The sequence below is a fragment of the Euphorbia lathyris genome, chromosome 1 (assembly GCF_963576675.1).
Source record: "Euphorbia lathyris chromosome 1, ddEupLath1.1, whole genome shotgun sequence".
Lineage (NCBI taxonomy): Eukaryota > Viridiplantae > Streptophyta > Magnoliopsida > Malpighiales > Euphorbiaceae > Euphorbia > Euphorbia lathyris.
In genome coordinates this window covers 25,390,846-25,415,136 of record NC_088910.1, presented here as the reverse complement: position 1 = coordinate 25,415,136, position 24,291 = coordinate 25,390,846, and the positions used below count along the sequence as shown (strand labels likewise).

At 39.1% G+C, this 24,291-nt stretch overlaps 1 non-coding gene across 1 annotated transcript; it reads left to right on the top strand.

The window, feature by feature from the left end:
• The first annotated feature begins 23,555 nt into the window (after positions 1-23,555).
• LOC136216236 (small nucleolar RNA R71) lies at positions 23,556-23,662 on the top strand. The gene has a single exon (XR_010683230.1). It is a non-coding gene; the product is annotated as a small nucleolar RNA R71 (small nucleolar RNA).
• The last annotated feature ends 629 nt before the right edge of the window (positions 23,663-24,291 follow it).

The window sequence follows — 24,291 nt, the reverse complement described above, 5'->3', positions numbered from 1 at the left end:
AGTGGTAGAGTTTTCACGAAGAAATGTATATATTGTGAGTGCGGATTCTAAATCTATGGATGTGATCTTTATAAATTACTCTTAACTCTACTAGACGCTACGACTACTTAGGGGCAAGTGTACCCCGTCGTATCAAGTAATAATCCGGTTAAGACCGGGTATCGAATCCACGGGATTTATAATTACAAGCATTAGATGACTCGGTTTCGTATGTTATTTAAGCGACGATTACTTTGGGGTAAAGTAAGACACAACTACACACTATTCCTAACTATTGGCGACACAGATTTATGTAGCTAAAACCTTATGAAGTGGGATGGATTATGATAAGTTATAACCACGATAAATAACGACTCTAAATGTATACGGATAATAATTTACTCTTGCAAAGATGACTAAGTGTAGTAGGACCGACCCGTGAAGCACTTAGACTACGTGATTCCTAGTCAAGGCGTGTCTAATGCGAGGGAATTAGAAACTAGGGCCCGTAAGTTCCGTGGTTTGTCAATTCCTACGGTTTCCGGTTTGTCACTTCCGGTAGGGAAACACCTATATAACTCCCTAAAGATAACCCGAATGGCGTCGGAAATCGCGTTCTCCTACACAATAATCAATTATCAATATCAAAACAAGTAGCAAACACTAACACGTAAAGAGAAATAGAGATTATAAATCATGAAATTATAAATATGAAATGTATATAAATGGAATACAACCAAGTCTAGTACATAGGAAGAGTACAAGCTAATTAGCACGTAAAAGGGGAGAATCCACCCTTGAAACTAGCTAACCGGACTCAAAGCCGTCTCCTAGGTCGTGGAGGTGGAACTCTCGAGCTTGGTGATGAATGGTGGAGCGGAACTTCGATGGAATGTCGAGACAACCGAACAAGCTCTCGAGGTGGAGAGTTTAGCTACAAAAACTGAATCTATACTACAACAATAATCAAAACAAGTATAGTTTGCTCTCTAGTGTGTAATTATTTCTTGGTTGGTATCAAATGAAGTTCAAGAGCTTCCTATTTATAGACATCAAGTAAGGGCAAGTTTATAACTTCACAAAGTACAAGTATGGAGCAACATTATTTGGTGCAGAAATCCCATGATACGCCCCGCGTAAGGTGGTCTACACCCCGCGTAAGTGCCCATTCCGTCAGAAATCTCCTGCATGTGGACCAATTCCGTGTTTTGTTGTCTCAAGCACGCCATGCGTAGCTAAAGTACGCCCTGCGTGTTTGAGTCTCTGAAGTTTTATTGCTTGAATTGGGGCTTTTACGCCGTGCGTAGCTAAAGTACGCCCCGCGTAAAAGAGTCTCTGAGTTTTTATCATTGAAGAATTGCCTGGTACGCCTCGCGTGTATGGTTATACGCCCCGCGTACAAAGAGTTGACTCAGGGAGACAGTGCAGTCTGACTTTCAGGATTAGGCCAATTATTGCCGACATGTGTCATACGCCCCGCGTAGGGTGGCATACGCCCCGCGTATGCTGAGTCAATTCCACATGGCTCCTGCGGATAAGGCAATTATTGTTGACACATGTTTCACGCCCCGCGTATTTGAGTAGATTTTTGCTCCATGCTCTACCTGAAATACAAATCTTGCGAGCCAAGTTAGCTTGACGTTTTTATTTCCTAAACTAATCAAAAGTACGGAGAATTAACTGAAAGTACGAGATTTATTTTTATTTCTTTATTTTATCAAAACACTTTATAATTAAACTTATTTATTCTATCCAAAATCAACCCGTAAATCACGCTAAAAGATAGGGGTAAAATACCCATATCATCATCATTGCAAGAGTAAATCATTAACCGTATATACATTAGGAGTCATTGTTTGTCATATTTATAACTTATCGCCATCCATATCATTTTGTGGAGTTTTGTTATATAAATTTGTCTCACTAATAGTTTAGGAGTAGTTTGTAGTTGGTCCCCATATCAACCCCAAAGTATTCACCGCTTAAATAACGTATAAAACCGAGTCGTTTAATATTTGCAGTTATAAATCCCGCGGATTCGATACCCGGTCTTACCCGGATTATTACTTGATATGACGGGGTACACTTGCCCCTAAGTAGTGACGTCTAGTAGATACAAAGCACTTAGAAAGACCACATCCATAGTCATAATGCACTTATCGTAATATACATTTTGTCGTAGAAAACACTACGCTAGACGGCACGCATCATCATCAGCAAAAAGAAGATGAGAGGGGAAAGGATTCCCACAAGAATAATACATAAGAGAGTAAATACCCTCCCACACCATTTTAGCAAGCCAACGAGAGAAAAAATCTTCAGCAATGACAAACAGAAGAGGAGAGAGGGGGTCCCCTTGTCTAACCCCTCTAGAACAAGAAAAGTAACCCTTTGGAGAACCATTAATCATCACAGAAATACGAGCGGATGCCAGAATATTAAGGATCCAATCCCTGAAAGTGAGAGAAAACCCAAAGGAATCCAGCACAACCAAGAGGAAGTTCCAATCTAAAGTATCAAAAGCCTTACGAATATCAATTTTTAAGGCCATGTGTCCACCAAAAAGTTTTTTGTCAAGCGTATTAACTCCCTCAGAAGCTAAGGCAATGCACTGATGAATGCTTCTACCTTTAAGGAAACCATACTGGTTCGGAGAAACAATTCTTGCAGCAATAACTGCAAGGCGATCAGCAAGAATTTTAGAGATGATTTTGAAACCAAAGTTACTCATCACAATTGGACGAAAGTTCTCAATTCTGTCAGCTTCAGCAACTTTAGGAATTAGAGCCATAATACTAGAGTTTAAACCAGATAGGATGCAACCATGATCAAAGAAAGCCTGAACCATATTGCAAACATCCTGCCCAATAATATCCCAAAAGGAACGATAAAAAAGTTCCCCCAAAACCATCAGGACCAGGGGCACTGTCAGGATCAATGGAAAAGACCGTGTCTTTAATAGCTTCAAAAGTGGGTTTAGAAATTAAGTCCTCATTTTCCAAAGTAGTTACTAAGTTGGGAATTACCTCATTAATTGGAGAAAGATCAATATGCTCTCTAGAACTACGAAAGAGATTAGAGAAATACTCAATTACATTATCAGACAATCTAATCTGTCAGAAGTGGGACCCTCGTCGCCGATCCTTAAATGATTAATGTCGGCCCAAGTCTTTCTAACTCTAGCAGACCTTTGGAAAAAACTAGTGTTCCTATCACCCATTTTAAGCCACTTAACACGGCTTTGCTCTTTGTACATCATCTCTTGCCGAAGAAGTTGTAAATCTAGGTTGGAGCAGGAGGCAGAAACAACACTACTCAACTCCGGAGTATCACCTTGCTCAGAAATTTGTTTTTCAATATCTACAAGATGAACTTCAGCCAGATGGATATTAGAATCAAATTTGCCAAACACGTTTTTATTCCAGTCTCTGATAATAGGCCTAAGAGTGCAAAGTTTATGACATAATAGTTGAGCGGGAGGAAGAGAGATGTGGGATCTAGTCCAGTGATTAGGAATTACCCCCTTTAAAGAATTATTAGTGGTCCACATTGCATGGAATCTGAACCTAGCAATCCTTGATTCCCCAATTCTGCATTGAAGGAGCATTGGGCAATGATCAGAACAATACCTTGCCAAAGCCGTGCAAGAGATAGAGTCCTAAGAATCCAAGAAGCCCTCAGACACTAAAGCTCTATCCAGACGACATTCAACATGAGTTGCCCCATGGCGACCATTGGACCAAGTAAACCTCTGACCCAAAGTATCAATATCAATAAGATCACAATCATCAATGAAATTCCTGAATTCCCTGCAGGATCCAGCGGCAAGAGGGGAACCAAGCTTCTCGTGAGCGCCAGTAATAGCATTGAAATCCCCAAACACCAACCAATTATTATTTGGAAAGCACAACTATAAAGAGAAGACCACAACTCCCTTCTTTCTGAAGCCAGGTTACTACCATAGACAAAAGAAAGCAGAAAAGATTTATCACCCAGCTGGTGTTGAACAGAAATATGTTGAGCATAAGAAGAATGAAGAGAAAGAGAAGAAGCCTCCCTAGTAAGAAGCCAAAGAGTCGGAGAATCCTTATCATTCCAGGCAAAGAGAGAAAGACCCAGAGATCTCCAAAACCTATCAGCAGTGTCACTAAAACAAACAAGAGGTTCTGAAAGACACAAAAAATCAGGACGATGTTGTAGGCATAGAAGCTTCAGGGCTCGTTGAGTGCAATCATTACCGATGCCCCTACAATTCCAATATAACACAATCATTGAAACCGCATAGGCGGCTTGCTATGCCGTTTACCACTGACCTCAAGGGGAATGTTGTTGTCCTTTTTGTTTCTCCCTTTTTTAGACTTTAGACCAAGTCTTTTCCTCAGTATCCTTAACCACCTGCAAACTGTCACAGATTTCTGAATGCTCATTGATTTGTAAATTAGGAATTTCAGAAACCTGAGCATTGGGGTGAGAGGTTTGCCAACCCAGGACTCATAGATCTTTATCAAATTGATAAGATGGGAAGCCAAGAGAAGGAGAGGTGGGGGTCGTGCCAGAATCAGAGTCAAGAACCGACTCACTAATCTTGGCGGAACTATGAAGAACCATCTGCAAGTCACAGTCTTTAGGTTTGTCAGCCTCTCCATTGGTAGGAGCCCCTTTAGAGGATTCACCCGTAACTATGTGAACACCTGGCTTCTGTTTCCAAATCCAAGTAGCAGACCTACCTCGGGGTTCAGGAGATCCCATTTTCTGCTTCCCAGGTCTTTGCTTTAGATCAACATGATCTTCACGATGAAGGTTCCTTCTACAAGCTCTAGTAGAATGACCAGTGGAAAGGCAAATGGAGCATAAGTCCAGAAGTCTTTCATATTCAAGGGAAATCCAATGCATTAAGGTGTAAGTACCCACCCGAAGCTTGTATTGAATTTCCTTAGAAAGCTCCACATCAATCAAGATACGAGCATAATGACCCATTTCACCCTCCACAGTATTCTTATCAAAACGAAGGGGCACCCCAATCGCTCTTGCAATGCTTGCCATGATTCGCTTATCCCAGAATTCCCAAGGAAGATTGTAGAATCGGACCCAGACTTAAGCAGAAGTGGATTTGTGAGAATTTGGATTAAATCCCAGGCTCTAAGGAATGAATCGCATAATCCCCAGCCTAAGAGCAATGACACCACGACTCCAAACAGATTGGAGAGTCTCTGCGGATGAAAGAATGATGTGGTAAAAACCTATACGTAGAGAAATCAATTTCCAATTAGGAGAATAACCCCAGATAGTTGAAAGTTTGGCCTTCAAGTCCGGCTGCTTCCAAGGAGATTCCCCTTTAGCAAGCGTGATACGACTGATAATAGAATGTTTACAAAGATTGAGTCTTTCATTGTAAATATCCTGCTGTATTTTGACAGCTTTAAAGCCGCCTTCTTCCGATATAAGAGATCGATCCACAAGGAGAGGAACATCCGGAGAATTAGCCATAGAAGTAGCAGCACCAACAAGGGTAGCCGCATAGGACCTAGGTCCAGCAGAGGGTCCGGGTCTCGAAGGAGAGCCAATCTCAGCAGTACTAGATCCAATCAATGCATTTTTCAAGAAAGATGATCTAGAAAAAAGATGAGCAATGGAGCAATCCATCTCCATCAGATCTGCGAGAGTTCGACCAAGCCTCACAAACCCAAGAAAACAGATCAAGCCGTCCAAGTCAAAAAAAATTTTAAAACGAAGATCGGCGAGAAAGGAACTAGCCAAACCCTAGCAGAGCTCAAATCGTGGAAAGTTCTCAATCATAGCATAAAATTCTTTTATTTTGAATTCCAACGATTATTTTAATTTATCTGTTATTTTACGTTATTAAAATTATAATTCATACTTTTTGAACTCAAGCCTTGGCGTAGGAGCAATGACAACGAGGCCACACAACTAAGGCGGAGGCGCGGACGGCGGATGTAGGTGCCGCGGCCTCGCCCGAGTGGACCGGGGGGTGGACACCGTTGACGACAGATGCTGTGATTGGCGCCGAAAGCAACCAATCGCGGAATCAAGCTGCTCGGCAGGACCGGAGCCTGGAGTATGGAAGAGTCGCCACCCACGAATGGGAAAATGAACACCGATCCCTTGGGGAAGACCGGTGAGGGTTTGGGAAACTTAGGTACGAGCCGAGAAGGCTAGCTCCTTTCTGGAGAAAGGCTACTAGGCACCCCGACATCGCCCGTTTATGAACCACCGGCCTCCTACTTAGCGTGTTAGACGATAACGGACTAATCGCATATTTCTTTAAGTTTAAAATTCATTTGAAACCTTTTCTTTCTCGCTTTGAAAACCATTTTGAGCATGTTATTTGAAAGCCATTTTAGTAAAGAATCACCCATTTTGCATAAATTTAAAGCATATAGGAGAGAGAGGGGGAGAAGAAAGAATTAATTTATTCACAGTGTGATTTATGATTCAAACTATACACTAACTCTAAGCTAATCTCATTCCCCAAAAACGAGTTCATTTACATAGTTCGTACCTTAATCGCCGTTGGAACGATTTAGGTACGTTTCAAAACTCCGTTAATTTACATGACATCGACTCGAATCGCCGTTGGAACGACTCGAGCGTTTGAAAACGTTGAGCAAAAAGTTTTAACCCAAAAAATGTGATTAAGCATACAAGTCCATTTATTTTTCTACAAAACCGTTTAGTTTGGAAAACGATTCAAAACTCTATTATTTAGAAAGAAAACGATTTTAATTACAAGATTCGCTTAATCCGTCGTTGGAACGAATTAAGGTTTTAAAACGTGATATTTTGGAAATGGTTTAAGGTGATAAAAAGGCCTTTTATTTACATTAGGAACTTCTAGAAAACTTAAGTTTAAATAAGCAAATTAAACTCTCTTTTTGTGGTTTGTTTTCCCTTTTTTTCTACTCAATTAACCTCTAATTACAACAATTAACAAATTTAGTCTAAATCCACCCAACCCAAATATCTTTAAAGAATATATACATATAGAAAGTCCAAGAGGAGAATAAATATATATATTTATACATATATACAAGAGTGGTAAAAATAGTAATAATATATATAGATCAAATATATGATAAGAAAAATAATAATACATATATAAGTGAAAATAAAGATAATGCTAATAAAAATACACTTTGATTTTGATTTAAGAAACAATGTAAAGATAGAGAATAAAATTCATAAATAAGAAAATTAAGCCTAAACCAAAATAGTTTTTGTACATAATAATATATAGAGAGTAAACTACTCAAAACAATAAAAGGAAAAACATATACATATACATATAGTTTTATAAAACCAAATTGATATAAATTATACCCCAAATGTACAAAATACATGAATAATCATTAGTTAAACACCCCAAAAATAATTTTAATCAACATGTTACATAGTTATATACATATATATACAAGTAGAAATATCAAAAAGTTGAGAAAAGAGGGTTAAAAGAGGAATTTTCGGATTCCAGCAGATTAACGACAGAAAATCCGTTGCTAATCTGTTGTTAGTGATAAAAGGCAGAATATCAACAGCAGTCCCTATACTTTCCAGATTCGTTCAAACACATTAGATTAGATCTATTCTATCGTTTTGGACCTCCGAACTACCCAAATTGGATCATAGTCTATAACGGAGACTCCTAAAACGATGTTTTATTTTTAAAACGTTAATTAAAAAGGGGTTTTCTCAAATCTATATATATACAACGTTTTAATCCCGAACTACCCTCAAACGGGATCACAGTTCGTATTGGGATGTTAAAACGGGGTTTTTTATTTCAAAACAAAACCAAACGTTTATTTGAGGCGTGACGGAATTTAAATAAATACGGGAAAATAAATAAATGTGATAAATAAATAACTAACTAAATAAATAAAAAACTATATCCTAAAAATAAATAAATAAAGAAAATAAATTAAATAAAATAAAACGAGTCTAGTCCTCGGATAATACCTCAAGATCGGTATTGACGGCTTGATGTCGGTCGATTCCACGAGTTATGATTTTTCGGTGTTTTTGGTGTTTTGATAAAATATTAAACTTTTAGGAAATTTGGATTTTTTAGGAAAAAAAATGTTTTCTCCCAAAAATTCACTTTCTCTCTCTAAAATAATTTTCTAGAGTGAGAAGCTCCAAAATCCCCCCTCCTCAAATGCATGGGGATCCGTGCCTTTTATAGGCACGGATCCCAAAAAAGTTTTAGGCGTCGCCCGACGGGAGTTGGGCGACGCCCAACTCGCGTTGGGCGATCGCCCGACGACCGTTGGGCGTCCGCCCAACGTTGTCGGACATCGGCCGACGACTGCCAGGCGATGCCCGACACGGTCGAGCGGTCACCGAACGGCCGTCGAGCGACGCTGACCGTGCGTCGGACCGCGCCCGATGCTCGACGGGTGACGCCCCCTCTCCGACGGGCGACGTCCGACGCTCGGCACGCACGGACGGGCGCCCGACGTGCCGCGCACCGCAGTTCACGGAGCGACGATCGCTGCTGGGAGCGTCATCCGTCGCACACCGGCCGACGCTCGGCCTCCGGGGCCTTATCGCTCACTGTCGTAACATTGAACGTGCCCGACCTCACTCAGGAGACGTCGAATTTGTTAGCGGGGCTTTCTAGTACCGGCGAGCTTTTATGTTTATTTTTAAATTTTCTGATTAATGGAATCAACCGACCTGGCCGTTTATCGTGGGTTTTTGTCACAGGTCCTCCGACTCGGTGTCTACAGTTGCCCCTACTTTTCTATTTTGACAGTGATGTGTGTGTTTTTGAAAACATTTTTCGTGAACGCAACACATGCAATAGAAATATATTAAAGTAAAAGACGCATATAGAGTTGGAGGAGGAATACCTGATCCCTGCGCCGCACGCTCCAGCCTTGTCTTCAGTCTTCACCTCGGCTACCCCGTCTTTGCCTCTGAATCGGCTGCCGGCGGGCGCTCTTTCTGGGGACCCTAGTCTCTAAATCGACAGCAGGTAAAATAGCTATTTCTAGCAACCCTGGTCTCTAAATCGACCGCGGGTAAAATGGCTCTCTCTAGCAACCCTGGTCTCTAAATCGACCGCAGGTAAAATGGCTCAATAGCAACCTCGGTCATCGACCGTAGGTAAGATGGCTCAATAGCAACCTCAGTCATCGACCGTAGGTAAGATGGCTCAATAGCAACCTCGGTCATCGACCGTAGGTAAGATGGCTTAATAGCAACCTCGGTCATCGACCGTAGGTAAGATGGCTCAATAGCAACCTCGGTCATCGACCGCAGGTAAGATGGCTCTCTCTAGCAACCCTGGTCTCTAAATCGACCGTAGGTGAAATAGCTCTCTCTAGCAGCCTGATGCGCGTTTTACGTATACGTGCATGTGAAGGCAAGTGTACCTTAGTCGTGTATCAAGTAATAAAGTGTAAGTAGAGTATCGTTCCCACGAGGATGGTGATTATAAGTATTAATCTTTTTGCTCCCTATCTATTATTTAAACAACCGAAATGTAGAATTTGTTGGACAACCAAGCTAAGACTTTAAGCAAGAAATGAAATGAAAATTACACAAATTACGTGAGGAATTACTTATAATGAAAGAAACTAAGGCTTTTAGCTTCACTTAACCTCTTTGCTTGGTAATAACACTCAACCCCTTTTAAGTTGTTTTATCATTCTTAAGATGACGATTTTTCTTATTAACTATTAGTTCTCGAGATTGGTTCTAAACTCTTGACTAATTACTTTCCCTTGGTCCGGCTCAAGTAATTAATCAAGAGAAGCATTAAGTTTTCTTAGTTTCAAACCTTCGATTTATTACTTTCCCTTGGTCCGGCTCAAGTAATAAATCTAAGATTTGTAATAAGATTTAATCTATACCTTTTTAACCTACTTTACCTTGGTCCGGCTAAAGTGATTACTTAAGATTCGAGAGAAACCGCTCAAGAAATTAGTTCTAAACTTTCGATTAATTACTTTCCCTTGGTCCGGCTCAAGTAATTAATCCAAAGAAGCATTAAGTTTTCTTATTTCCAAACCTTCGATTTATCACTTTCCCTTGGTCCAGCTCAAGTAATAAATCTAAGATTTGTAATAGGATTCATGAAAAACCTTGGAAAACCAATAAGCCACACTAAATGGTCATTAGGTCCAACTTATGAATTTCAATTAATCAATTTTAATCACGGTCAATATAAACGATTAATTAGACTCAAGTAGAGAGTTGGCCCATCTCCTACAAGCATTAAGAATCATAAGTTAGTTCTCAAAAATGATAAAGATAACTTAAATAGGTTAAACGTAATTACCACATAATTAAGGTTAAGATCCACTTTTAGGCTTAGTTAAGAGGGGTTTAGCCCATCATTAGATTAAAACACACTTTAAAAAGATAGATAATAGAGTTCATGTTAATAAAAGAGATTAAAGTTTAGAAGAAACCGTAATGACGATTACCGAACGAACTTCTTCGGTAACTTGAAACTTACTTTTATTAGATAAACTTTTGCACAAATAACACTCTAACAATAATAACAACAACACAAAAAAACTGATTCTTAAGGAGAAGAATCAACAAAATAACATTATAGAGGGAGGAATTTAGCCTAAGCTTGGTGTGTCTTCAAATGGCACCCAAGGCCTCCTTTTATAGTAAAATGGTACACAAAATTCCAAAGACCAAGTCATCCTTATGGCCTCCCACTCCTTATCATCTGAATTTAGCATTTAAGAGAGCATGGGGGAAGATTTTAATAATTTAGGAGTTGAAATGTCAAAGGAATCTTAGGCTTCAATATATTCATCAATTTTGGATAATTTTCTGGGCCTGATGCACTTCGAATTTGGAGATGATTATTATTAGACATCTGTTCATCTTTCTCTTAGCTTTCCAACGCATTTTGAATCGCCTCAATCCGAGTCCGTATGAGGGAGATAAGTTGAAAATACTAAAATGTGTCAAATTTGTCCTAGTGTGAACAATTGGACTTTATTTTACAGCACCTATCCGCGACGAAGTGCACGCTGGGTGTCACTAAAACTCCTTTTTCTGGTCCCTTTTACTCCCGAGTTACCGCCTTAAGCCCCGACTTAGTTATTTGTGCCGAAAACCTTGTGAAAGTGCCTAGAAAACACACAAATTGGCTTAGATACATAAAATGAAGAAAATATACAAAAACCATTATTAAAATTTATTAAAATGGTACAAAATAACTAGTAATTAAATACTAAAAATGCTATAAATTACGACGATAACAACACCCCCAAACTTAAGCTTTGCTTGTCCTCAAGCAAAGAAAAGCTGAAAACAAAATTTATCGTCGAATAAGCTAACGTAAAGACAGGAATTATTTCAATCGAAAATGAGCAAAAATTCTATATTCAAATCTCGGACTATTTCTTTGGATAAAATGATTTGTTTTTACACTCTTATTTTCCAAACCGACATTTTTCATTATGTTGAATAAAATTGAACCAATTTAAACACCTCACATGGAAGTCACTCTTACGCTCAAGTGTTTAGGGCATTAAATTTTCGCTCAAATCCGATAAAAACACTAACTATTAAAAATTTGCATGGTCATCCAAATCTTTACCAAACACGACTGGCTATAAATACGATCAAAAGGTCTTTAACGGGTTGTAACGTTGGTTGAGGGTAAAGGTATGGAGAAAAGGAAATTTGTGGGTAAATAAATTCACGGGTAATTATTTGATAGATTCTCAAGAGAGATTTTCTCTTTCAGAAATTCAAAATTTTGTAACGGAAATCTCTCTTTTATTTTTATTTATATATATGATACTATATATTTTTATTTATATATATATATATATTTTTTCTCTTTTTTTTTGACTTTATATATATAAATATCAATATGAATTTTATTTATATGTATATATATATATATATATAACTCCGCCTGTGAGGGTCACTTGGTGGCCTTTACAGCCGGTCCCAAACCCGGACAAAGGAGGAGGGTTGCGGTAGGTTTGTGGCGGCCAGCGTAAAATTTAGCCACATCTTATGACATGAACCATAATATAAATATCGTTGGGGCGTTCCCTACTCAGCGACGCGCTGCACTTCCTAGACCCGGGTGTAGTGATAAATGTGCAAGGGTTGCTAGGTCGTCGCCCCGAAGCGGCGCGCCACCCCAGGACCCGGGGGTGGTGTCAAATATGCAAGGGTTGCGGGTAAATAAGCTAGTCCACGGTAATGGTAGGGGTAGGGGTAAGGGTAGTAGGTTACGCTTTGGGACATGGAACATAGGTTCTTTGACAGGAAGATTAGCTGAAATTGTAGATGTTATGAAGAGGAGGAGAATAAATATATTATGCCTACAAGAAACCAAGTGGGTTGGAGCCAAGGCTAGAGAGATAGCTCCTTGGGGTTATAAGCTTTGGTACTCAGGAAATGATAAGGGTAGAAATGGAGTAGGTATTCTTATTGATAGGGAGTATATTGATGATGTAGTAGCTGTGTCTAGGAAGAGCGATAGAATTATGAGTGTTAAGCTAGTGATAGGGGATGAGGTTGTGAATGTCATTAGTGCATATGCGCCACAAATAGGATTAGATGTGTCTATAAGACAAGCTTTTTGGGATGACTTAGAGGAAGTGGTGCAACAGGTTCCTAGGGATGAAAAAATGGTACTAGGGGGTGATCTCAATGGACACGTGGGTTCTAGGCGAGATGGGTTTGAGAGTGTTCATGGAGGGTATGGTTTTGGAGATAAGAATGAAGCAGGAAATGATATTTTGGAATTCGCATCAGCCTATGACTTGAGTATCATGAACACATGGTTTATGAAGAGAACATCCCACTTAGTGACTTATCGGAGTGGCGGTAATGCGAGCCAAATTGACTTCTTCTTAGTAAGGAGTGCTTGGAGAAAGAGTTATATTGATTGTAAGGTGATCCCTGGTGAGAGTACGACAACCCAACATAGAGTAGTGGTGCTAGATTTTCGAAGTAGGAAATGTATAAGAAAACAAACACCTCAAGTAGAGACTAAGATTAAGTGGTGGAAATTGCAAGGGGAGAATCAACAAAAATTTGTGGATGAGATGACAAAAAAGATATTTGGACTTGCAATATGGATTCAGATATAGATTCGATATGGAATAAGATGGAGCATAGTATAAGGGAAGTAGCGAAGGCAGTTCTAGGGGAATCTAAAGGTAGCATGCCACCGGGTAAGGACACATCTTGGTGGACAGAAGAAGTACGACAAGCAGTAAAGAGTAAGAGAGAATCCTATAAACTATTGGGGAAATGTAGGAGTGACGAGAACTACGAAAAATACAAAGAGGCTAAAAGGAAAGTAAAGAAGGTCATACGAGATGCTAGAGCAAAGGTGAATCGGGATCTGTATACAAGATTGGATACGAAAGAAGGGGAAAGAGACATATATAGAATTGCTCGGATGAGAGATAGGAAGACGCGAGATCTCGGAAAAGTTAAATGTGTGAAGGATGTGGACCAGAAAGTCCTAGCTGGAGATAAGGATATCAAGGAACGATGGAGGTCCTATTTTGATGACTTATTTAATGGAGATCGCCAACAAGATGTTGGAGATATAAGTATCCATCACGATATGATAAATCATGAATGCCTGCGGAGAATTCAAAAGGGTGAAGTCAAAATGGCATTAAGTAAGATGAAGTTGAAGAAAGCAGTAGGACCTGATGGCATCCCTATTGAGATTTGGAGATGTTTGGGAGAAAGAGGAATCGAATGGTTGACGACGTTCTTCAACAAAATTTGGAGAAACAATAAGATGCCATCAGAATGGAGGAAAAGTACCTTAATCCCTTTGTATAAGAACAAAGGCGATGTCCAAGATTGTGCCAACTATCGGGGAATCAAATTAATGAGTCACACTATGAAACTTTGGGAGCGAGTGATCGAACAAAGGCTAAGGAGGACGGTGAAGATCTCGGAAAACCAGTTTGGCTTTATGCCGGGAAGATCAACTATGGAAGTGTAACCCCCTCACTTGGATCACATGATATCTCACACAATATCAGTTATAGACATGCTTTCAATTCTCAATCATATAAACTTCAATCTCATATAAACTTTACATATTATACATAAGAGAAAGCATTTACAATACACATTTAAGTCATTATCCTACATAGAGGATTTACAAAACAAAAGTACATCACAAGACTCCAAAATGCCTAGATGAGAATGCACTGACACTGCCGGTGCGACCTTAAGCAAGAAGAACTCCTCCTAACCTGTAAAATCTGTTGGCAAGGGGTGAGCTACCTACTCAATAATCATATTACGCATATATGTATACAAAAGTAATGTAAAGAACACAGATCAAAATATATCATCAGTACCAAGTTAGAATTATCAATAGAAAGATATTCACTTGTTTCACTTATTATAGTAATACTTATTTTAGTAAGTAAGGCCTTGCTATACTTAGACAATATATTTAAAATGGTCCTTGGGCCCAATCTGTATTCCGGCTCACTAAATTCGGAATACAATCATCTGTACGGAGGAGTTACACTCAACTCACGTTCTCATATATCTCAACACATGTGCTTCCGGCTCACAATATTCGGATAGCACTCTCAACTTGGACCATTTCACATATCCATCTAAGCAAGCTTATATTCATTTATAATCCAACCATTATCCAGTTCTAGTATGTGCACAAGGCTCACCATGCCGTATTTACTCATAACACTGCAACATACTCAATCATATCACTTTCTTATCAATCATGACGTATCACAAACACTCAAACATTATCCACGTCATTCACATCAGATTCAACCACATCTCACACTCAATAAGTCATAAGGCACAATACATTCATACACATATATAAGCAATATGCTTACCGTCGCACTTGGTTCGATCTATTCAACACGATCGGGTGTGCGTTCAATTGCACCTTGCCCTCCTAATGTCACATAACATTTATACAATTAGCCTTAACATAAACTTAATAAAAATATAAACTAATGAATGCTATATGATTTACAAGACACTAACTCCACAAAGTTCATGCAATCTAATCCTTTTGTCTTAGATCATCACATGACCTACTTGCACACATTCTGCCATAACTTTCTCTATATTAATCCAAATGCCCTGATTCTTGAACCTACTGAAACTAGACATATATGGGTATAACATATCAAAAATTCAATTTAATATCACTTCTACACAATATATGGCATGCAAAATGATTCTGTCCTATTTCCAGCCAAGAAACAGACTATCTAGATTTGCATCTACCATAATGCACTCAACCTATCTCACACTAAACACAATGGATTGCCAAAACCTTTTACAGACATATAATTCAAGTAGTTAGAAACACTGTTGTATAAATAACCTTTCTCAAATTATGAATCTAAGGTCCTCAATATGCTACATCAACATGGCTGCCTCACATGACATTCAATTTCGAGGCAGTCATGTTCCATCTAGGTTTTCTTCATCTATATATGGAATTAAAGTCCCATATTGGACAGAGGGTTTCATAACACATATAGCAACATATGTTATTCTTTATGTATCTTAAAATTCGAAGAATATCAATATGAAAAACATGCTCCAAAATGACTGAAAGCAGTACCCTAGATTTCTATTTAGGGCACTTGATACATATCTTTCATTTGGACAGCCTAAAACCAATTCAAACAACACCAAAACTCAACAAACTCAATCAAAACTCATCCACAACAAATCCTATAATAATACCTAGGTATTTCATAATCTCAAACACATAGAAAACAAGCTAAAACAGCATACTAACCTTCAACTTGTGTCTATCACCTAGTATACTTCCTAACTTGACTTGTTTGGTTTGAAAATGGAAGAAATTGGAAGATTTTTCTTTGGAGAGGTTTAGGGTATGAACAAGGAAGGTTTTGCTGAAGCTTTGGTCGAAATTGTGGCTGGAATAGATAAAGAATGAGTTGTGCACATCATTTGGCAAATGAAGAGGTGTATTTTGTCTTAATATTGGGGTGACACCTCGTGGTTGCTCACAAACCTCAAATTCAGCCCTCCTAAAGTGTAACTTAATCAATTTAGGACATATGAATTCATTCATTCATTCATTTAAGTCCTAACTCAATTAACCAATCGTTACATCTTAACGATACACTAATCGTCTACTAATCGCACGGTAATCGCATTATGCATATGAAACTTCTAATGACAATGCGATGAATCTAAAATGTATGTATTCAATCATGAAAACATATATGAATGTGGGAAGATGTATATGTTAGGGTTTTAGGGATGTTACAAGAAGCCATCCATCTAATGAGACAATTAATGGAGCACTATCGAAATAAGAAGAAAGACTTGCATATGGTTTTCATTGACTTGGAGAAAGCATATGATAAGGTACCAAGGGAAGTACTTTGGTGGGCCCTGATAAGGAAAGGCATTTCGCGGAAATATATTGACATCATAAAGGACATGTATGAGGGAGTATGTACGAGTGTACGTACTAGTGTTGGGAAGACTGAAGAGTTTCCTATTACGATTGGAGTGCATCAAGGTTCCGCACTAAGCCCATTTCTTTTTGCCACCGTTATGGATGAACTAACAAGTTCACTTCAAGATGGTATACCATGGTGCATGCTGTTTGCAGATGATATTGTGTTGGTTGATGAGACGAAAGAAGGAGTGGAGAGGAAGTTGGAACTATGGAGACAAACTCTAGAATCTAGAGGCTTTAAGTTGAGTCGAAGTAAGACAGAATATTTGGAGTGTAAGTTTAGCGGCCGTAGGAGTAGGGAGGCAGGGACAATCACCCTAGATGGGAGAGTTGTTCAGGCCTCGGATTGCTTCCGGTATTTAGGATCTATTATCCAAACGGATGGAGAAGTAGATGGAGATGTTGCTCATAGGATTAAAGCTGGTTGGTCGAAGTGGAAGAGTGCTACGGGTTTCCTTTGTGATCCCGGCATGCCTAATAGATTGAAGGGAAAATTCTACCGGGCGGCAATTAGACCAGCATTGTTATATGGTACGGAGTGTTGGGCAGTGAAACACTGCCACATCCATAAGATGTCGGTGGCGGAGATGCGTATGTTGAGATGGATGTGTGGTCATACGAGAAAGGACCGGGTGCGTAATGAAATAATTAGGACAAAAGTAGGGGTCACATCTATTGAGAATAAAATGAGAGAAAACCGACTAAGGTGGTTTGGCCATGTGAGACGTATAGCGCTTGATGCGCCGGTTAGGAGAACCGAAGAGTGGCAAAGGGATGTAGTGGTGAGGGGTAGGGGAAGACCTAAGCAAACTTGGAGGAGGGTGATCGAGAGTGATATGAGTTTACTGGGAATTGAGGAAAATATGGTAGTGGATAGGACGGAGTGGAGGGAGCGAATCTGTGTCGCTGACACGACTTGATTTTCACGGTTTTATATGATGGTTCATGTTAGCCGACCCCGAATCATTTCGGGACTAAGGCTTTGTTGTTGTTGTTGTATATATATATATATATAAAGTATGAAATATACGAAAATAGAGAGGTATAACCGTTATATATCGGTAGAAGTGTTTGTCTGAATTTTGTATTTATTGTGAATCATCATCTCAAGCATATTGGTTACTAATTACCCATAAATTTAGGGGGAACAAAAATGGTATTTATGAAGGGAATGCGGCTTGTAACGTGGTGAAATGAATGGAATGTCTAGGCTCGAAGGGGTGAACGACGGAAAATATGTTTAAGGTGGGCTATCATTTTGAGTATGAAATGTGGGGGTAAAACAAGGAAGGCCTTAATCATGTCGTGTTTTGAGCTAGATGCGTGAGGTTTTGACCGGTATTTGATGCAAATTCTCAAGTTTCGTGTAATTATGGAACACTCGTGAGAAAAAAATGAAGCATTAGTGAATGCTTTTTAAATTAGGCTCAAAAACTCACTTTGGAAAGGTAATGTGTGCCAATTAACTCAATTTTATTCCTCAAAATGTAAATGTCGAATTGTTAAATTCTGAGTGAAATCAAAAAAATTTACGTATTTAAAATAGTCCAAAATTCGTTTACAAAATTTAAGATTTTCAAATAAAGTTTCATCCTATCAAAATTTAACATTTATTCTAGACAAAATTTTGTTTGATTTTCTTGTTCGATTAAAGCAAAACTTTAGAGTAAGGTTTTTATTCAAAATTATTTAACAAAAATATTTATTTAAAAGCTAAATAAAGATAGTAAAAATAAAGAGAAAAATAAAGGTGGTGAAAATAAGGTGCAAAATAACACCAAAGTAAAAATAAAGTGTAAAACAACATTAAAATTAGAGGTACGTCACACGACTGAAACAAAAGTACGAAAATAACAATAAAAGAGAAAATAAAAATAACGTTCTATCATTTACTCACATCCCCCATTAGTGTAGCATTTAGTCCCGAAATGCGAAATAAAAACTAACCCTAAAGTAGAAAGTAAAGGATAGAAGGACTCCCTGTCGAAGGCAACTGTGAGGATTATAGTGTGTGGGGTTGATCGGAGGTAGAAATTAAATGCTTAATGGAGGTTATCGCTGGAAAAGTCGCCGGAGATGGATGGAGGGATGGACAGTTGCGCTGCAAAAAAAGAGAGAAGAAGTTAGAAATAAGGAAGAGAACAAAAGTGGGGCATTAAGCCCTCCTAATCACCCACCTCGTCGAGGTTGAGCCCAACCTCGTCGAGGTCGGGATGCACCTCGTCGCGGTCGGGATGCACCTCGTCGAGGTGATGAGTTCCAGAGACTTGCAAAGTCTCTGGAACTTTACACTTCGACGAGGTGATGTTCACCTCGTCGAGGTGAGGAGTTCTAGAGACTTGCAAAGTCTCTGGAACTTTACACTTCGACGAGGTGTGTACACCTCGACGAGGTGTACCTGTAGCCTCTTTTTTTTTTTTTTTATAAAGATGAAAAACAAAACGAAAATAAAATTGAAATAAATATATATTATAAAAGTAAGAGTGAAAGTTGAGATAAAGAGGTTAGAAATATCGGGTTGCCTCCCGATAAGCGCTAAGTTTAACGTCGATCAGCTCGACGTTATTGAGTGGCTAGTTGCTCGTGGTCGGGGCATTGAGGTATACGACGGAATCGTTCATGCTTGTGTCTCCGGCCTCGTATAGTTTCACTCGTTGTCCGTTTACTTTGAATGGTGCCACACCTTCTCATTGAATCGCGACCACTCCCGAAGGGAATGTTTCGGTTACTTCATACGGCCCGTGCCATCTCGACTTCAACTTACTGGGAAAAAGTCGTAACCGAGAGTTGTATAGAAGAAATTTATCCCCCGATTTGAATGTTCGTGGAATGATATGCTTGTCATGCCAACGTTTAGTCTGTTCTTTATATAATTTCGCGTTTTCATATGACGAAAGGCGGAATTCATCGAGTTCGTTGAGCTGCATCAAACGTTTTTCTCCTGCAGAACACATATCAAAATTTAAAAACTTTAGAGCCCAAAACGACTTGTGTTCTAGCTCTACGGGTAGATGGCATGCTTTTCCGAAAACTAGACGATATGGTGAGGCACCTATAGGGGTTTTAAAAGCCGTCCTATAGGCCCACAACGCATCGTCTAACTTAATCGACCAATCCTTTCGGGATGAATTCACCGTTTTTTCTAAAATGCTCTTTAATTCCCGGTTTGATATTTCAACTTGACCACTTGTTTGGGGATGATACGGGGTGGCTACCCGATGGGTGACTCCGTATTTCGCCAACAATTGGTCAAATTGCTTGTTGCAAAAGTGCGTGCCACCATCACTAATGATTGCTCGGGGTGTTCCGAATCTAGTGAAGATGTTTTTCTTTAGGAACTTCGTAACCACCCGAGCATCATTAGTAGGTGAAGCAATCGCCTCTACCCATTTGGATACGTAATCAACTGCAACAAGCACAAATTGGTTACCAAATGAATTCGGAAAAGGACCCATAAAATCAATGCCCCACACATCAAAAATTTCACAATCCAATATACTCGATAGGGGCATTTCGTGTCTACGTGATATGTTACCCGTTCGTTGGCACTTCTAGCAAGATTTTACGAACGCATATGCATCTTTAAAGATCGTAGGCCAATAAAACCCATAGATAGTGTTTTGCATCGGCGAAGAACTTACGTCTTTGTTGGTATGTGAGCCCGTGAGGAAGTATATTACCTGCTTGAAAGTTTGCGAAGTCAGCGAACCATGGTAATGTTGATACGCTAAACAGTGATTCATCTGGAAAGAACTCCTTGATCTCTCTTTGCACGTCGGTTTTATGTGGTTCAGACTCCAATCGTGAAAGGTGATCGGCAACCACATTAGCTACCCCTTTCGTGTCTCGTATCTCCAAATCAAATTCCTGGAGTAGGAGAACCCATCTGATCAATCTTGGTTTTGCATCCTGTTTAGATAAGAGATATTTTAGTGCGGAATGATCAGTGTAAACAATAACTTTAGAGAGCACAAGATAAGAACGAAATTTATCAAAAGCGAAAACAATTGCTAGTAGCTCCTTTTCGGTTGTTGTATAATTTTGTTGTGCTTCATTCAACGTCCTACTAGCAAAGTATATCGGTTGAAAATTCTTATCTTTCCGTTGTCCCAAACATGCTCCAACTGCCAAATCACTAGCGTCACACATTAGTTCAAAAGGTAAACTCCAATCGGGACTAATCATTATTGGTGCATCAATTAACTTTTCCTTCAATAGTTCAAAAGCGGATAAACATTCATTGGAAAAGTTAAACTCAACATCTTTCATCAATAGTTGGGTCAATGGCTTTGAAATTTTTGAGAAATCTTTTATGAAACGCCTATAGAATCCTACATGTCCTAGAAAGCTTCGGATAGCCTTAACAGAATTAGGCGGTGGCAATTTTGCAATCACCTCCACCTTTGCCGGATCTACTTCTATGCCTTGACATGATACTTTATGGCCTAGAACAATCGATTCATTAACCATAAACTGACATTTTTCCCAATTTAGAATCAAATTAGTATCTTCACATCTTTAAGCACTAGTTCCAAATTATGTAAGCAACTATCAAATGTTTTTCCAAACACGGAAAAATCGTCCATGAAAACCTCCATGAAGTTTTCAATCATGTCATCAAAAATTGCCATCATGCACCTTTGAAAGGTAGCCGGGGCGTTACATAATCCGAAAGGCATTCTACGATAGGCAAAAGTTCCATATGGGCATGTAAAAGTTGTTTTCTCTTGGTCGCTTGGAGCAACCGGGATTTGCATGTATCCGGAATAGCCATCTAAATTACACATATAAGCATGTCCCGACAATCTTTCAAGCATTTGATCGATGAAAGGTAAAGGAAAATGGTCTTTCCGAGTGGCATCATTCAATTTTCGGTAATCAATACACATGCGCCACCCGGTTACCTTTCTTACCGGAATTAGTTCATTTTTTTCATTAGCTTGAATAGTTATACCTCCCTTTTTAGGTACAACTTGTACAGGACTTACCCAACTACTATCCGAGATTGGATAGATGATACCTGCATCAAGGAGTTTTAGAATTTCAGTTTTCACCACTTCCTTCATGTTTGGGTTTAGGCGTCTTTGAGGTTGGGCCGTCGGTTTAACTTGTTCTTCCATGAAAATTTTGTGTGTGCAAATAGAAGGACTTATTCCTTTGATGTCCGCCAATGTCCATCCGAAAGCTTTCTTGTGATCTTTGAGCACATTAATCAATTTTTCTTCCATTTCACCTGTCAAAGAAGAAGAAATTACAACAGGTAAGTTTGAGTTTTCACTTAAAAATGCATACTTCAAATGAGATGGTAAGGGTTTAAGGTCTAATTCGGGTGGCTCTTCCAATGATGATTTGGGCCTCGGTTTGTCCCCTCGAACGATTTTCTCATACTGGTCACGGATCCACATGCAATCCTCGGGGTCATAAGTCAAGTTGGCAACTTCTCGATCTATCACGACCTCCTCTTGATTTAACCCGAGACCATTTAACATTAATTTTTCCAATGGGTCTTCACACATGTCATTCTGAAAAACATCTTTAACAACTTCGTCTGTTATATCAAGAAAGTTACAATGGTCAATCGGAAGGATAATTTAAAGAATTGAAAACATTAAAAATCACTTCCTCATCTTGTAACCGGAGAATTAATTTCCCTTGTTGCACATCTATAAGTGTTCTCCCGGTTGCTAGAAAAGGACGACCCAAAATTATCGGGACTCGATCATCCTCCTCCATATCAAGAACAATAAAATCAGCCGGAAAGATGAATTTATCCACTTTAACCAACACATCTTCTACAAACCCTTTGGGGTATGCAAGAGAACGGTCGGCTAATTGTAAGGAAACCTTAGTGGGTTTCGGCTCTCCTAAACCCAATTTTCGAAAGATACTTAATGGCATGAGATTTATGCTTGCTCCAAGATCACATAGAGCTCTTTCGAAATACATACCACCGATAGTACACGGGATAGAGAAACTTCCCGGGTCCTTCAATTTGGGTGGTAATTTATTGAGTAGGATAGCTGAACATCCTTCCGTTAATTTCACTGTTTCATTATCCTCCAATTTTCTCTTTTTGGAGAGTATATCTTTTAAAAATTTAGCATACATGGGCATATTTTCCAAGGCTTCCGCGAATGGAATATTTATATGTAATTTCTTGAAAATGTCGAGAAATTTGGAGAATTGCTTTTCTTGTTTCTCTTTGTTTAACCTTTGGGGAAATGGAATTTTTGTTTTGTAAGGTTGAACAAGTGGATCCGTAAAAAGCTTGGGAGGAGATGAAACTTGAGATTGAGAAGTACTTACCTCATTCGTGGTATCTTTTACCTGTTTGCTCGGAGCCGACTGTAACTCTTTGTTGTTTCTCAATGTGATGGCTTTCACATGCTCCCTTGGGTTTGTTTCCGTGTTGCTTGGAAGGGATCCCATAGGACGTTCGGATATGGCTTTTGCTAATTGGCTTATGCTCGTTTCAAGCCCTTTTGTAAACGTCTCTTGATTTCTCTTCCACTCCTCCATACCTGCAAGACGAGATTCCATTTTTGCAAGAATTGTTACAATAGCCGAAGCTTCATCACCATTATTTCTCTTTTCATTAGGATTAAATCCGGGTGGAGGTCTTTGCGGATTTTGCACATTTTGATTATTAGTCCATGAGAAATTAGGGTGATTTCTCCAACCATTATTGTATGTGTTGGAATAAGGATTAGATTGCTTAAAATTTCTCACAAAGTTTGCACTAGCGGTATCCCCAAGAAATGGGTTTGCCGCTTGACAATCCTCACTCTTATGTCCACTTAAACCACATAAATCACACAAATTATTTTGGTTCAAATTAGCCATTAATAGATCCAATTTTTTATTTAACTCATCAATGCCGGATCTTGATGACGAATCAACCAAATATGTTCCCGCTCTTGTTTCTAGGTTTTTCTCCGCTTGCCAATGAGAGCACCTTTCCGCCAATTCTTGGATTAAATCATAAGCCTCCGTTTGGGTCTTCTTAAGGATGTTTCCACCTGCGGCGGAATCAATTGTGGCACAGTTAGCGGAAGATAAACCATTATAGAAAATACTAACCTGTTGCCACTTCTCAAATCCATGATGTGGGCATTTCTTCAATAGTCGACGGAATCGCTCCCACGCATCATATAATGTCTCTCTCTCGGTTTGGCGAAAAGAACTTATCTCGTTTTTGTACATCGCCGTTTTAGATGGAGGGAAGTACTTAGCTAAGAATTTCTTAACTAACTCATCCCATGTCCCAATGGATCCGGCCTCGAGAGAATCCAACCAGTCAGCTGCATCATCCCTTAAAGAAAAAGAAAACAATTTTAGTTTAATAGCTTCTGGTGGTACCCCATTTTGCTTAAGCATAGAACAATGTTTAACAAATTTATTTAAATGGGAGTTTGGATCTTCTCTCGGATCTCCGCCAAATTGACCGGAGTTTTGTATAAGTTGGATCATTGCCGGCTTGATCTCGAAGTTGTTTGCTCCAATGGTAGGTTCCACGATACTTGAATTCATGTCCAAACGGTTTGGAGTGAGTAGATCCATGATGGAACGTTCCTCTTGTGCCATGTTTTCTCTTCGATTAGCCAAGTTCCTGTGGAAAGCACGCTCAATTTCAGGATCGGGCAATAATAAAGGCCAACTTAAACTTCTTGTGTTCATAAAACAACAAAAAAAGGAAAATAAAACGTCTAAATTAATAAAAGCTCGACTAGATTAATATTATAATTCTACTATCCCCGGCAACGGCGCCAAAAACTTGATGCGCGTTTTACGTATACGTGCACGTGAAGGCAAGTGTACTTTAGTCGTGTATC